Raw genomic sequence first — 13,732 nt, 5'->3', positions numbered from 1 at the left:
AAATCACTTGCGCACTGCTCCCGCTGAAATTGACTAGCCTGCTCCTGTGAAGTTCTCCCAGAAATCACTTGCGCACTGCTCCCTCTGAAATCGACTGGCCTGCTCCTGTGAAGGTCTCCCAGAAATCACTTGCGCACTGTTCCCGCTGAAATCGACTGGCCTGCTCCTGCGAAGGTAAGTGTTTTTAAAGGAGAAACTTCCCTCCCAGAAATCACTTGAGCACCGCTCCCGCTGAAATCGACTGGCCTGCTCCTGCGAAGGTAAGTGTTTTTAAAGGAGAAACTTACCTCCCAGAAATCACTTGCGCACTGCTCCCGCTGAAATCGACTGGCCTGCTCCTGCGAAGGTAAGTGTTTTTAAAATAGAGAAACTTACCTCCCAGAAATCACTTGCACCTTGCTCCCGCTGAAATTGACTAGCCTGCTCCTGTGTTGGTCTCCCAGAAATCACTTGCGCACCGCTCCCGCTGGAATCGACTGGCCTGCTCCTGCGAAGGTAAGTGCTTTTAAAGGAGAAACTTACCTCCCAGAAATCACTTGCACACTTCTCCCGCTGAAATTGACTCGCCTGCTCCTGTGAAGGTCTCCCAGAAATCACTTGCGCACTGCTCCCTCCGAAATCGACTGGCCTGCTCCTGTGAAGGTCTCCCAGAAATCACTTGCGCACTGTTCCCGCTGAAATCGACTGGCCTGCTCCTGCGAAGGTAAGTGTTTTTTAAGGAGAAACATCCCTCCCAGAAATCACTTGCGCACCGCTCCCGCTGAAATCGACTGGCCTGCTCCTGTGAAGGTAAGTGTTTTTAAAGGAGAAACTTACCTCCCAGAATTCACTTGCGCACTGCTCCCACTGAAATTGACTAGCCTGCTCCTGTGAAGGTCTCCCAGAAATCACTTGCGTACCGCTCCCACTGAAATCGACTGGCCTGCTCCTGCGAAGGTAAGTGTTTTTAAAATAGAGAAACTTACCTCCCAGAAATCACTTGCACCTTGCTCCCGCTGAAATTGACTAGCCTGCTCCTGTGTTGGTCTCCCAGAAATCACTTGCGCACCGCTCCCGCTGGAATCGACTGGCCTGCTCCTGCGAAGGTAACTGTTTTTAAAGGACAAACTTACCTCCCAGAAATCACTTGCGCACTGCTCCCGCTGAAATTGACGAGCCTACTCCTGTGAAGTACTCCCAGAAATCACTTGCGCACTGCTCCCGCTGAAATCGACTGGCCTGCTCCTGCGAAGCTAAGTGTTTTTAAAGGAGAAACTTACCTATCAGAAATCACTTGCGCACTGCTCTCTCTGAAATTGACTGGCCTGCTCCTGTGAAGGTCTCCCAGAAATCACTTGCGCACCGCTCCCGCTGAAATCGACTGGCCTGCTCCTGCGAAGGTAAGTGTTTTTAAAGGAGAAACTTACCTCCCAGAAATCACTTGCGCACTGCTCCCACTGAAATTGACCAGCCTGCTCCTGTGAAGGTCTCCCAGAAATCACTTGCGCACCGCTCCCGCTGAAATCGACTGGCCTGCTCCTGCGAAGGTACGTGTTTTTAAAGGAGAAACTTACCTCCCAGAAATCACTTGCGCACTGCTCCCGCTGAAATTGACTAGCCTGCTCCTGTGAAGTTCTCCCAGAAATCACTTGCGCACTGCTCCCTCTGAAATCGACTGGCCTGCTCCTGTGAAGGTCTCCCAGAAATCACTTGCGCACTGTTCCCGCTGAAATCGACTGGCCTGCTCCTGCGAAGGTAAGTGTTTTTAAAGGAGAAACTTACCTCCCAGAAATCACTTGCGCACTGCTCCCGCTGAAATCGACTGGCCTGCTCCTGCGAAGGTAAGTGTTTTTAAAGGAGAAACTTACCTCCCAGAAATCACTTGCGCACTACTCCCGCTGAAATTGACTAGCCTGCTCCTGTGAAGGTCTCCCAGAAATCACTTGTGCACCGCTCCCACTGAAATCGACTGGCCTGCTCCTGCGAAGGTAACTGTTTTTAAAGGACAAACGTACCTACCAGAAATCACTTGCGCACTGCTCCCGCTGAAATTGACTAGCCTGCTCCTGTGAAGGTCTCCCAGAAATCACTTGCGCACCGCTCCCGCTGAAATCGACTGGCCTGCTCCTGCGAAGGTAAGTGTTTTTAAAGGAGAAACTTACCTCCCAGAAATCACTTGCGCACTGCTCCCGCTGAAATCGACTGGCCTGCTCCTGCGAAGGTAAGTGTTTTTAAAATAGAGAAACTTACCTCCCAGAAATCACTTGCACCTTGCTCCCGCTGAAATTGACTAGCCTGCTCCTGTGTTGGTCTCCCAGAAATCACTTGCGCACCGCTCCCGCTGGAATCGACTGGCCTGCTCCTGCGAAGGTAACTGCTTTTAACGGAGAAACTTACCTCCCAGAAATCACTTGCACACTTCTCCCGCTGAAATTGACTCGCCTGCTCCTGTGAAGGTCTCCCAGAAATCACTTGCGCACTGCTCCCTCCGAAATCGACTGGCCTGCTCCTGTGAAGGTCTCCCAGAAATCACTTGCGCACTGTTCCCGCTGAAATCGACTGGCCTGCTCCTGCGAAGGTAAGTGTTTTTTAAGGAGAAACATCCCTCCCAGAAATCACTTGCGCACCGCTCCCGCTGAAATCGACTGGCCTGCTCCTGTGAAGGTAAGTGTTTTTAAAGGAGAAACTTACCTCCCAGAATTCACTTGCGCACTGCTCCCACTGAAATTGACTAGCCTGCTCCTGTGAAGGTCTCCCAGAAATCACTTGCGCACCGCTCCCACTGAAATCGACTGGCCTGCTCCTGCGAAGGTAAGTGTTTTTAAAATAGAGAAACTTACCTCCCAGAAATCACTTGCACCTTGCTCCCGCTGAAATTGACTAGCCTGCTCCTGTGTTGGTCTCCCAGAAATCACTTGCGCACCGCTCCCGCTGGAATCGACTGGCCTGCTCCTGCGAAGGTAACTGTTTTTAAAGGACAAACTTACCTCCCAGAAATCACTTGCGCACTGCTCCCGCTGAAATTGACTAGCCTACTCCTGTGAAGTACTCCCAGAAATCGCTTGCGCACCAGCTCCCGCTGAAATCGACTGGCCTTCTCCTGCGAAGCTAAGTGTTTTTAAAGGAGAAACTTACCTATCAGAAATCACTTGCGCACTGCTCTCGCTGAAATTGACTAGCCTGCTCCTGTGAAGGTCTCCCAGAAATCACTTGCGCACCGCTCCCGCTGAAATCGACTGGCCTGCTCCTGCGAAGGTAAGTGTTTTTAAAGGAGAAACTTACCTCCCAGAAATCACTTGCGCACTGCTCCCACTGAAATTGACTAGCCTGCTCCTGTGAAGGTCTCCCAGAAATCACTTGCGCACCGCTCCCGCTGAAATCGACTGGCCTGCTCCTGTGAAGGTCTCCCAGAAATCACTTGCGCACTGTTCCCGCTGAAATCGACTGGCCTGCTCCTGCGAAGGTAAGTGTTTTTAAAGGAGAAACTTCCCTCCCAGAAATCGCTTGAGCACCGCTCCCGCTGAAATCGACTGGCCTGCTCCTGCGAAGGTAAGTGTTTTTAAAGGAGAAACTTACCTCCCAGAAATCACTTGCGCACTGCTCCCGCTGAAATCGACTGGCCTGCTCCTGCGAAGGTAAGTGTTTTTAAAGGAGAAACTTACCTCCCAGAAATCACTTGCGCACTACTCCCGCTGAAATTGACTAGCCTGCTCCTGTGAAGGTCTCCCAGAAATCACTTGTGCACCGCTCCCACTGAAATCGACTGGCCTGCTCCTGCGAAGGTAACTGTTTTTAAAGGACAAACTTACCTACCAGAAATCACTTGCGCACTGCTCCCGCTGAAATTGACTAGCCTGCTCCTGTGAAGGTCTCCCAGAAATCACTTGCGCACCGCTCCCGCTGAAATCGACTGGCCTGCTCCTGCGAAGGTAAGTGTTTTTAAAGGAGAAACTTACCTCCCAGAAATCACTTGCGCACTGCTCCCGCTGAAATCGACTGGCCTGCTCCTGCGAAGCGAAGTGTTTTTAAAGGAGAAACATACCTCCCAGAAATCACTTGCGCACCGGTCCCGCTGAAATCGACTGGCCTGCTCCTGCGAAGGTAAGTGTTTTTAAAGGAGAAACTTACCTCCCAGAAATCACTTGCGCACTGCTCCCGCTGAAATTGACTAGCCTGCTCCTGTGAAGGTCTCCCAGAAATCACTTGCGCACCGCTCCCACTGAAATCGACTGGCCTGCTCCTGCGAAGGCAAGTGTTTTTAAAATAGAGAAACTTACCTCCCAGAAATCACTTGCGCACTGCTCCCGCTGAAATTGACTAGCCTGCTCCTGTGAAGGTCTCCCAGAAATCACTTGCGCACCGTTCCCGCTGAAACCGACTGGCCTGCTCCTGCGAAGGTAAGTGTGTTTAAAGGAGAAACTCACCTCCCAGAAATCACTTGCGCACTGCTCCCGCTGAAATCGACTGGCCTGCTCCTGTGAAGGTCTCCCAGAAATCACTTGCGCACTGCACCCGCTGAAATCGACTGGCCTGCTCCTGCGAAGCGAAGTGTTTTTAAAGGAGAAACTTACCTGCCAGAAATAACTTGCGCACCGCTCCCGCTGAAATCGACTGGCCTGCTCCTGTGAAGGTAAGTGTTTTTAAAGGAGAAACTTACCTACCAGAAATCACTTGCGCACTGCTCCCGCTGAAATTGACTAGCCTGCTCCTGTGAAGGTCTCCCAGAAATCACTTGCGCACTGCTCCCGCTGAAATCGACTGGCCTGCTCCTGCGAAGCGAAGTGTTTTTAAAGGAGAAACTTACCTCCCAGAAATCACTTGCGCACCGCTCCCGCTGAAATCGACTGGCCTGCTCCTGCGAAGGTAAGTGTTTTTAAAATAGAGAAACTTACCTCCCAGAAATCACTTGCACCTTGCTCCCGCTGAAATTGACTAGCCTGCTCCTGTGTTGGTCTCCCAGAAATCACTTGCGCACCGCTCCCGCTGGAATCGACTGGCCTGCTCCTGCGAAGGTAACTGTTTTTAAAGGACAAAATTACCTCCCAGAAATCACTTGCGCACTGCTCCCGCTGAAATTGACTAGCCTGCTCCTGTGAAGGTCTCCCATGAAATCACTTGCGCACCGCTCCCGCTGAAATCGCCTGGCCTGCTCCTGCGAAGGTACGTGTTTTTAAAGGAGAAACTTACCTCCCAGAAATCACTTGCGCACTGCTCCCGCTGAAATTGACTAGCCTGCTCCTGTGAAGTTCTCCCAGAAATCACTTGCGCACTGCTCCCTCTGAAATCGACTGGCCTGCTCCTGTGAAGGTCTCCCAGAAATCACTTGCGCACTGTACCCGCTGAAATCGACTGGCCTGCTCCTGCGAAGGTAAGTGTTTTTAAAGGAGAAACTTACCTCCCAGAAATCACTTGCGCACTGCTCCCGCTGAAATCGACTGGCCTGCTCCTGCGAAGGTAAGTGTTTTTAAAGGAGAAACTTACCTCCCAGAAATCACTTGCGCACTGCTCCCGCTGAAATCGACTGGCCTGCTCCTGCGAAGGTAAGTGTTTTTAAAGGAGAAACCTACCTCCCAGAAATCACTTGCGCACTACTCCCGCTGAAATTGACTAGCCTGCTCCTGTGAAGGTCTCACAGAAATCACTTGCGCACTGCTCCCGCTGAAATCGACTGGCCTGCTCTTGTGAAGGTCTCCCAGAAATCACTTGCGCACCGCTCCCGCTGAAATCGACTGGCCTGCTCCTGCGAAGGTAACTGTTTTTAAAGGACAAACTTACCTCCCAGAAATCACTTGCGCACTGCTCCCGCTGAAATTGACTAGCCTGCTCCTGTGAAGTACTCCCAGAAATCACTTGCGCACTGCTCCCGCTGAAATCGACTGGCCTGCTCCTGTGAAAGTCTCCCAGAAATCACTTGCGCACTGCTCCCGCTGAAATCGACTGGCCTGCTCCTGCGAAGGTAAGTGTTTTCAAAGGAGAAACTTACCTCCCAGAAATCACTTGCGCACTGCTCCCGCTGAAATCGACTGGCCTGCTCCTGCGAAGCGAAGTGTTTTTAAAGGAGAAACATACCTCCCAGAAATCACTTGCGCACCGGTCCCGCTGAAATCGACTGGCCTGCTCCTGCGAAGGTAAGTGTTTTTAAAGGAGAAACTTACCTCCCAGAAATCACTTGCGCACTGCTCCCGCTGAAATTGACTAGCCTGCTCCTGTGAAGGTCTCCCAGAAATCACTTGCGCACCGCTCCCACTGAAATCGACTGGCCTGCTCCTGCGAAGGCAAGTGTTTTTAAAATAGAGAAACTTACCTCCCAGAAATCACTTGCGCACTGCTCCCGCTGAAATTGACTAGCCTGCTCCTGTGAAGGTCTCCCAGAAATCACTTGCGCACCGCTCCCGCTGAAACCGACTGACCTGCTCCTGCGAAGGTAATTGTGTTTAAAGGAGAAACTCACCTCCCAGAAATCACTTGCGCACTGCTCCCGCTGAAATCGACTGGCCTGCTCCTGTGAAGGTCTCCCAGAAATCACTTGCGCACTGCACCCGCTGAAATCGACTGGCCTGCTCCTGCGAAGCGAAGTGTTTTTAAAGGAGAAACTTACCTGCCAGAAATAACTTGCGCACCGCTCCCGCTGAAATCGACTGGCCTGCTCCTGTGAAGGTAAGTGTTTTTAAAGGAGAAACTTACCTGCCAGAAATCACTTGCGCACTGCTCCCGCTGAAATTGACTAGCCTGCTCCTGTGAAGGTCTCCCAGAAATCACTTGCGCACTGCTCCCGCTGAAATCGACTGGCCTGCTCCTGCGAAGCGAAGTGTTTTTAAAGGAGAAACTTACCTCCCAGAAATCACTTGCGCACCGCTCCCGCTGAAATCGACTGGCCTGCTCCTGCGAAGGTAAGTGTTTTTAAAATAGAGAAACTTACCTCCCAGAAATCACTTGCACCTTGCTCCCGCTGAAATTGACTAGCCTGCTCCTGTGTTGGTCTCCCAGAAATCACTTGCGCACCGCTCCCGCTGGAATCGACTGGCCTGCTCCTGCGAAGGTAACTGTTTTTAAAGGACAAACTTACCTCCCAGAAATCACTTGCGCACTGCTCCCGCTGAAATTGACTAGCCTGCTCCTGTGAAGGTCTCCCATGAAATCACTTGCGCACCGCTCCCGCTGAAATCGCCTGGCCTGCTCCTGCGAAGGTACGTGTTTTTAAAGGAGAAACTTACCTCCCAGAAATCACTTGCGCACTGCTCCCGCTGAAATTGACTAGCCTGCTCCTGTGAAGTTCTCCCAGAAATCACTTGCGCACTGCTCCCTCTGAAATCGACTGGCCTGCTCCTGTGAAGGTCTCCCAGAAATCACTTGCGCACTGTTCCCGCTGAAATCGACTGGCCTGCTCCTGCGAAGGTAAGTGTTTTTAAAGGAGAAACTTACCTCCCAGAAATCACTTGCGCACTGCTCCCGCTGAAATCGACTGGCCTGCTCCTGCGAAGGTAAGTGTTTTTAAAGGAGAAACTTACCTCCCAGAAATCACTTGCGCACTGCTCCCGCTGAAATCGACTGGCCTGCTCCTGCGAAGGTAAGTGTTTTTAAAGGAGAAACCTACCTCCCAGAAATCACTTGCGCACTACTCCCGCTTAAATTGACTAGCCTGCTCCTGTGAAGGTCTCACAGAAATCACTTGCGCACTGCTCCCGCTGAAATCGACTGGCCTGCTCTTGTGAAGGTCTCCCAGAAATCACTTGCGCACCGCTCCCGCTGAAATCGACTGGCCTGCTCCTGCGAAGGTAACTGTTTTTAAAGGACAAACTTACCTCCCAGAAATCACTTGCGCACTGCTCCCGCTGAAATTGACTAGCCTGCTCCTGTGAAGTACTCCCAGAAATCACTTGCGCACTGCTCCCGCTGAAATCGACTGGCCTGCTCCTGTGAAAGTCTCCCAGAAATCACTTGCGCACTGCTCCCGCTGAAATCGACTGGCCTGCTCCTGCGAAGCGAAGTGTTTTTAAAGGAGAAACTTACCTCCCAGAAATCACTTGCGCACTGCTCCCGCTGAAATCGACTGGCCTGCTCCTGCGAAGGTAAGTGTTTTTAAAGGAGAAACTTACCTCCCAGAAATCACTTGCGCACTACTCCCGCTGAAATTGACTAGCCTGCTCCTGTGAAGGTCTCCCAGAAATCACTTGTGCACCGCTCCCACTGAAATCGACTGGCCTGCTCCTGCGAAGGTAACTGTTTTTAAAGGACAAACTTACCTACCAGAAATCACTTGCGCACTGCTCCCGCTGAAATTGACTAGCCTGCTCCTGTGAAGGTCTCCCAGAAATCACTTGCGCACCGCTCCCGCTGAAATCGACCGGCCTGCTCCTGCGAAGGTAAGTGTTTTCAAAGGAGAAACTTACCTCCCAGAAATCACTTGCGCACTGCTCCCGCTGAAATCGACTGGCCTGCTCCTGCGAAGCGAAGTGTTTTTAAAGGAGAAACATACCTCCCAGAAATCACTTGCGCACCGGTCCCGCTGAAATCGACTGGCCTGCTCCTGCGAAGGTAAGTATTTTTAAAGGAGAAACTTACCTCCCAGAAATCACTTGCGCACTGCTCCCGCTGAAATTGACTAGCCTGCTCCTGTGAAGGTCTCCCAGAAATCACTTGCGCACCGCTCCCACTGAAATCGACTGGCCTGCTCCTGCGAAGGCAAGTGTTTTTAAAATAGAGAAACTTACCTCCCAGAAATCACTTGCGCACTGCTCCCGCTGAAATTGACTAGCCTGCTCCTGTGAAGGTCTCCCAGAAATCACTTGCGCACCGCTCCCGCTGAAATCGACTGGCCTGCTCCTGTGAAGGTAAGTGTTTTTAAAGGAGAAACTTACCTACCAGAAATCACTTGCGCACTGCTCCCGCTGAAATTGACTAGCCTGCTCCTGTGAAGGTCTCCCAGAAATCACTTGCGCACTGCTCCCGCTGAAATCGACTGGCCTGCTCCTGCGAAGCGAAGTGTTTTTAAAGGAGAAACTTACCTCCCAGAAATCACTTGCGCACCGCTCCCGCTGAAATCGACTGGCCTGCTCCTGCGAAGGTAAGTGTTTTTAAAATAGAGAAACTTACCTCCCAGAAATCACTTGCACCTTGCTCCCGCTGAAATTGACTAGCCTGCTCCTGTGAAGTTCTCCCAGAAATCACTTGCGCACTGTTCCCTCTGAAATCGACTGGCCTGCTCCTGTGAAGGTCTCCCAGAAATCACTTGCGCACTGTTCCCGCTGAAATCGACTGGCCTGCTCCTGCGAAGGTAAGTGTTTTTAAAGGAGAAACTTACCTCCCAGAAATCACTTGCGCACTGCTCCCGCTGAAATCGACTGGCCTGCTCCTGCGAAGGTAAGTGTTTTTAAAGGAGAAACTTACCTCCCAGAAATCACTTGCGCACTGCTCCCGCTGAAATCGACTGGCCTGCTCCTGCGAAGGTAAGTGCTTTTAAAGGAGAAACCTACCTCCCAGAAATCACTTGCGCACTACTCCCGCTGAAATTGACTAGCCTGCTCCTGTGAAGGTCTCACAGAAATCACTTGCGCACTGCTCCCGCTGAAATCGACTGGCCTGCTCTTGTGAAGGTCTCCCAGAAATCACTTGCGCACCGCTCCCGCTGAAATCGACTGGCCTGCTCCTGCGAAGGTAACTGTTTTTAAAGGACAAACTTACCTCCCAGAAATCACTTGCGCACTGCTCCTGCTGAAATTGACTAGCCTGCTCCTGTGAAGGTCTCCCAGAAATCACTTGCGCACCGCTCCCACTGAAATCGACTGGCCTGCTCCTGCGAAGGCAAGTGTTTTTAAAATAGAGAAACTTACCTCCCAGAAATCACTTGCGCACTGCTCCCGCTGAAATTGACTAGCCTGCTCCTGTGAAGGTCTCCCAGAAATCACTTGCGCACCGCTCCCGCTGAAACCGACTGGCCTGCTCCTGCGAAGGTAAGTGTGTTTAAAGGAGAAACTCACCTCCCAGAAATCACTTGTGCACTGCTCCCGCTGAAATCGACTGGCCTGCTCCTGTGAAGGTCTCCCAGAAATCACTTGCGCACTGCACCCGCTGAAATCGACTGGCCTGCTCCTGCGAAGCGAAGTGTTTTTAAAGGAGAAACTTACCTGCCAGAAATAACTTGCGCACCGCTCCCGCTGAAATCGACTGGCCTGCTCCTGTGAAGGTAAGTGTTTTTAAAGGAGAAACTTACCTACCAGAAATCACTTGCGCACTGCTCCCGCTGAAATTGACTAGCCTGCTCCTGTGAAGGTCTCCCAGAAATCACTTGCGCACTGCTCCCGCTGAAATCGACTGGCCTGCTCCTGCGAAGCGAAGTGTTTTTAAAGGAGAAACTTACCTCCCAGAAATCACTTGCGCACCGCTCCCGCTGAAATCGACTGGCCTGCTCCTGCGAAGGTAAGTGTTTTTAAAATAGAGAAACTTACCTCCCAGAAATCACTTGCACCTTGCTCCCGCTGAAATTGACTAGCCTGCTCCTGTGTTGGTCTCCCAGAAATCACTTGCGCACCGCTCCCGCTGGAATCGACTGGCCTGCTCCTGCGAAGGTAACTGTTTTTAAAGGACAAAATTACCTCCCAGAAATCACTTGCGCACTGCTCCCGCTGAAATTGACTAGCCTGCTCCTGTGAAGGTCTCCCATGAAATCACTTGCGCACCGCTCCCGCTGAAATCGCCTGGCCTGCTCCTGCGAAGGTACGTGTTTTTAAAGGAGAAACTTACCTCCCAGAAATCACTTGCGCACTGCTCCCGCTGAAATTGACTAGCCTGCTCCTGTGAAGTTCTCCCAGAAATCACTTGCGCACTGCTCCCTCTGAAATCGACTGGCCTGCTCCTGTGAAGGTCTCCCAGAAATCACTTGCGCACTGTACCCGCTGAAATCGACTGGCCTGCTCCTGCGAAGGTAAGTGTTTTTAAAGGAGAAACTTACCTCCCAGAAATCACTTGCGCACTGCTCCCGCTGAAATCGACTGGCCTGCTCCTGCGAAGGTAAGTGTTTTTAAAGGAGAAACTTACCTCCCAGAAATCACTTGCGCACTGCTCCCGCTGAAATCGACTGGCCTGCTCCTGCGAAGGTAAGTGTTTTTAAAGGAGAAACCTACCTCCCAGAAATCACTTGCGCACTACTCCCGCTGAAATTGACTAGCCTGCTCCTGTGAAGGTCTCACAGAAATCACTTGCGCACTGCTCCCGCTGAAATCGACTGGCCTGCTCTTGTGAAGGTCTCCCAGAAATCACTTGCGCACCGCTCCCGCTGAAATCGACTGGCCTGCTCCTGCGAAGGTAACTGTTTTTAAAGGACAAACTTACCTCCCAGAAATCACTTGCGCACTGCTCCCGCTGAAATTGACTAGCCTGCTCCTGTGAAGTACTCCCAGAAATCACTTGCGCACTGCTCCCGCTGAAATCGACTGGCCTGCTCCTGTGAAAGTCTCCCAGAAATCACTTGCGCACTGCTCCCGCTGAAATCGACTGGCCTGCTCCTGCGAAGGTAAGTGTTTTCAAAGGAGAAACTTACCTCCCAGAAATCACTTGCGCACTGCTCCCGCTGAAATCGACTGGCCTGCTCCTGCGAAGCGAAGTGTTTTTAAAGGAGAAACATACCTCCCAGAAATCACTTGCGCACCGGTCCCGCTGAAATCGACTGGCCTGCTCCTGCGAAGGTAAGTGTTTTTAAAGGAGAAACTTACCTCCCAGAAATCACTTGCGCACTGCTCCCGCTGAAATTGACTAGCCTGCTCCTGTGAAGGTCTCCCAGAAATCACTTGCGCACCGCTCCCACTGAAATCGACTGGCCTGCTCCTGCGAAGGCAAGTGTTTTTAAAATAGAGAAACTTACCTCCCAGAAATCACTTGCGCACTGCTCCCGCTGAAATTGACTAGCCTGCTCCTGTGAAGGTCTCCCAGAAATCACTTGCGCACCGCTCCCGCTGAAACCGACTGACCTGCTCCTGCGAAGGTAATTGTGTTTAAAGGAGAAACTCACCTCCCAGAAATCACTTGCGCACTGCTCCCGCTGAAATCGACTGGCCTGCTCCTGTGAAGGTCTCCCAGAAATCACTTGCGCACTGCACCCGCTGAAATCGACTGGCCTGCTCCTGCGAAGCGAAGTGTTTTTAAAGGAGAAACTTACCTGCCAGAAATAACTTGCGCACCGCTCCCGCTGAAATCGACTGGCCTGCTCCTGTGAAGGTAAGTGTTTTTAAAGGAGAAACTTACCTGCCAGAAATCACTTGCGCACTGCTCCCGCTGAAATTGACTAGCCTGCTCCTGTGAAGGTCTCCCAGAAATCACTTGCGCACTGCTCCCGCTGAAATCGACTGGCCTGCTCCTGCGAAGCGAAGTGTTTTTAAAGGAGAAACTTACCTCCCAGAAATCACTTGCGCACCGCTCCCGCTGAAATCGACTGGCCTGCTCCTGCGATGTTAAGTGTTTTTAAAATAGAGAAACTTACCTCCCAGAAATCACTTGCACCTTGCTCCCGCTGAAATTGACTAGCCTGCTCCTGTGTTGGTCTCCCAGAAATCACTTGCGCACCGCTCCCGCTGGAATCGACTGGCCTGCTCCTGCGAAGGTAACTGTTTTTAAAGGACAAACTTACCTCCCAGAAATCACTTGCGCACTGCTCCCGCTGAAATTGACTAGCCTGCTCCTGTGAAGGTCTCCCATGAAATCACTTGCGCACCGCTCCCGCTGAAATCGCCTGGCCTGCTCCTGCGAAGGTACGTGTTTTTAAAGGAGAAACTTACCTCCCAGAAATCACTTGCGCACTGCTCCCGCTGAAATTGACTAGCCTGCTCCTGTGAAGTTCTCCCAGAAATCACTTGCGCACTGCTCCCTCTGAAATCGACTGGCCTGCTCCTGTGAAGGTCTCCCAGAAATCACTTGCGCACTGTTCCCGCTGAAATCGACTGGCCTGCTCCTGCGAAGGTAAGTGTTTTTAAAGGAGAAACTTACCTCCCAGAAATCACTTGCGCACTGCTCCCGCTGAAATCGACTGGCCTGCTCCTGCGAAGGTAAGTGTTTTTAAAGGAGAAACTTACCTCCCAGAAATCACTTGCGCACTGCTCCCGCTGAAATCGACTGGCCTGCTCCTGCGAAGGTAAGTGTTTTTAAAGGAGAAACCTACCTCCCAGAAATCACTTGCGCACTACTCCCGCTGAAATTGACTAGCCTGCTCCTGTGAAGGTCTCACAGAAATCACTTGCGCACTGCTCCCGCTGAAATCGACTGGCCTGCTCTTGTGAAGGTCTCCCAGAAATCACTTGCGCACCGCTCCCGCTGAAATCGACTGGCCTGCTCCTGCGAAGGTAACTGTTTTTAAAGGACAAACTTACCTCCCAGAAATCACTTGCGCACTGCTCCCGCTGAAATTGACTAGCCTGCTCCTGTGAAGTACTCCCAGAAATCACTTGCGCACTGCTCCCGCTGAAATCGACTGGCCTGCTCCTGTGAAAGTCTCCCAGAAATCACTTGCGCACTGCTCCCGCTGAAATCGACTGGCCTGCTCCTGCGAAGCGAAGTGTTTTTAAAGGAGAAACTTACCTCCCAGAAATCACTTGCGCACTGCTCCCGCTGAAATCGACTGGCCTGCTCCTGCGAAGGTAAGTGTTTTTAAAGGAGAAACTTACCTCCCAGAAATCACTTGCGCACTACTCCCGCTGAAATTGACTAGCCTGCTCCTGTGAAGGTCTCCCAGAAATCACTTGTGCACCGCTCCCACTGAAATCGACTG

This window comes from Scyliorhinus torazame, chromosome 10 (assembly GCF_047496885.1).
Source record: "Scyliorhinus torazame isolate Kashiwa2021f chromosome 10, sScyTor2.1, whole genome shotgun sequence".
In the NCBI taxonomy this organism is placed as follows: domain Eukaryota; kingdom Metazoa; phylum Chordata; class Chondrichthyes; order Carcharhiniformes; family Scyliorhinidae; genus Scyliorhinus; species Scyliorhinus torazame.
This window is presented reverse-complemented; position numbering follows the sequence as displayed.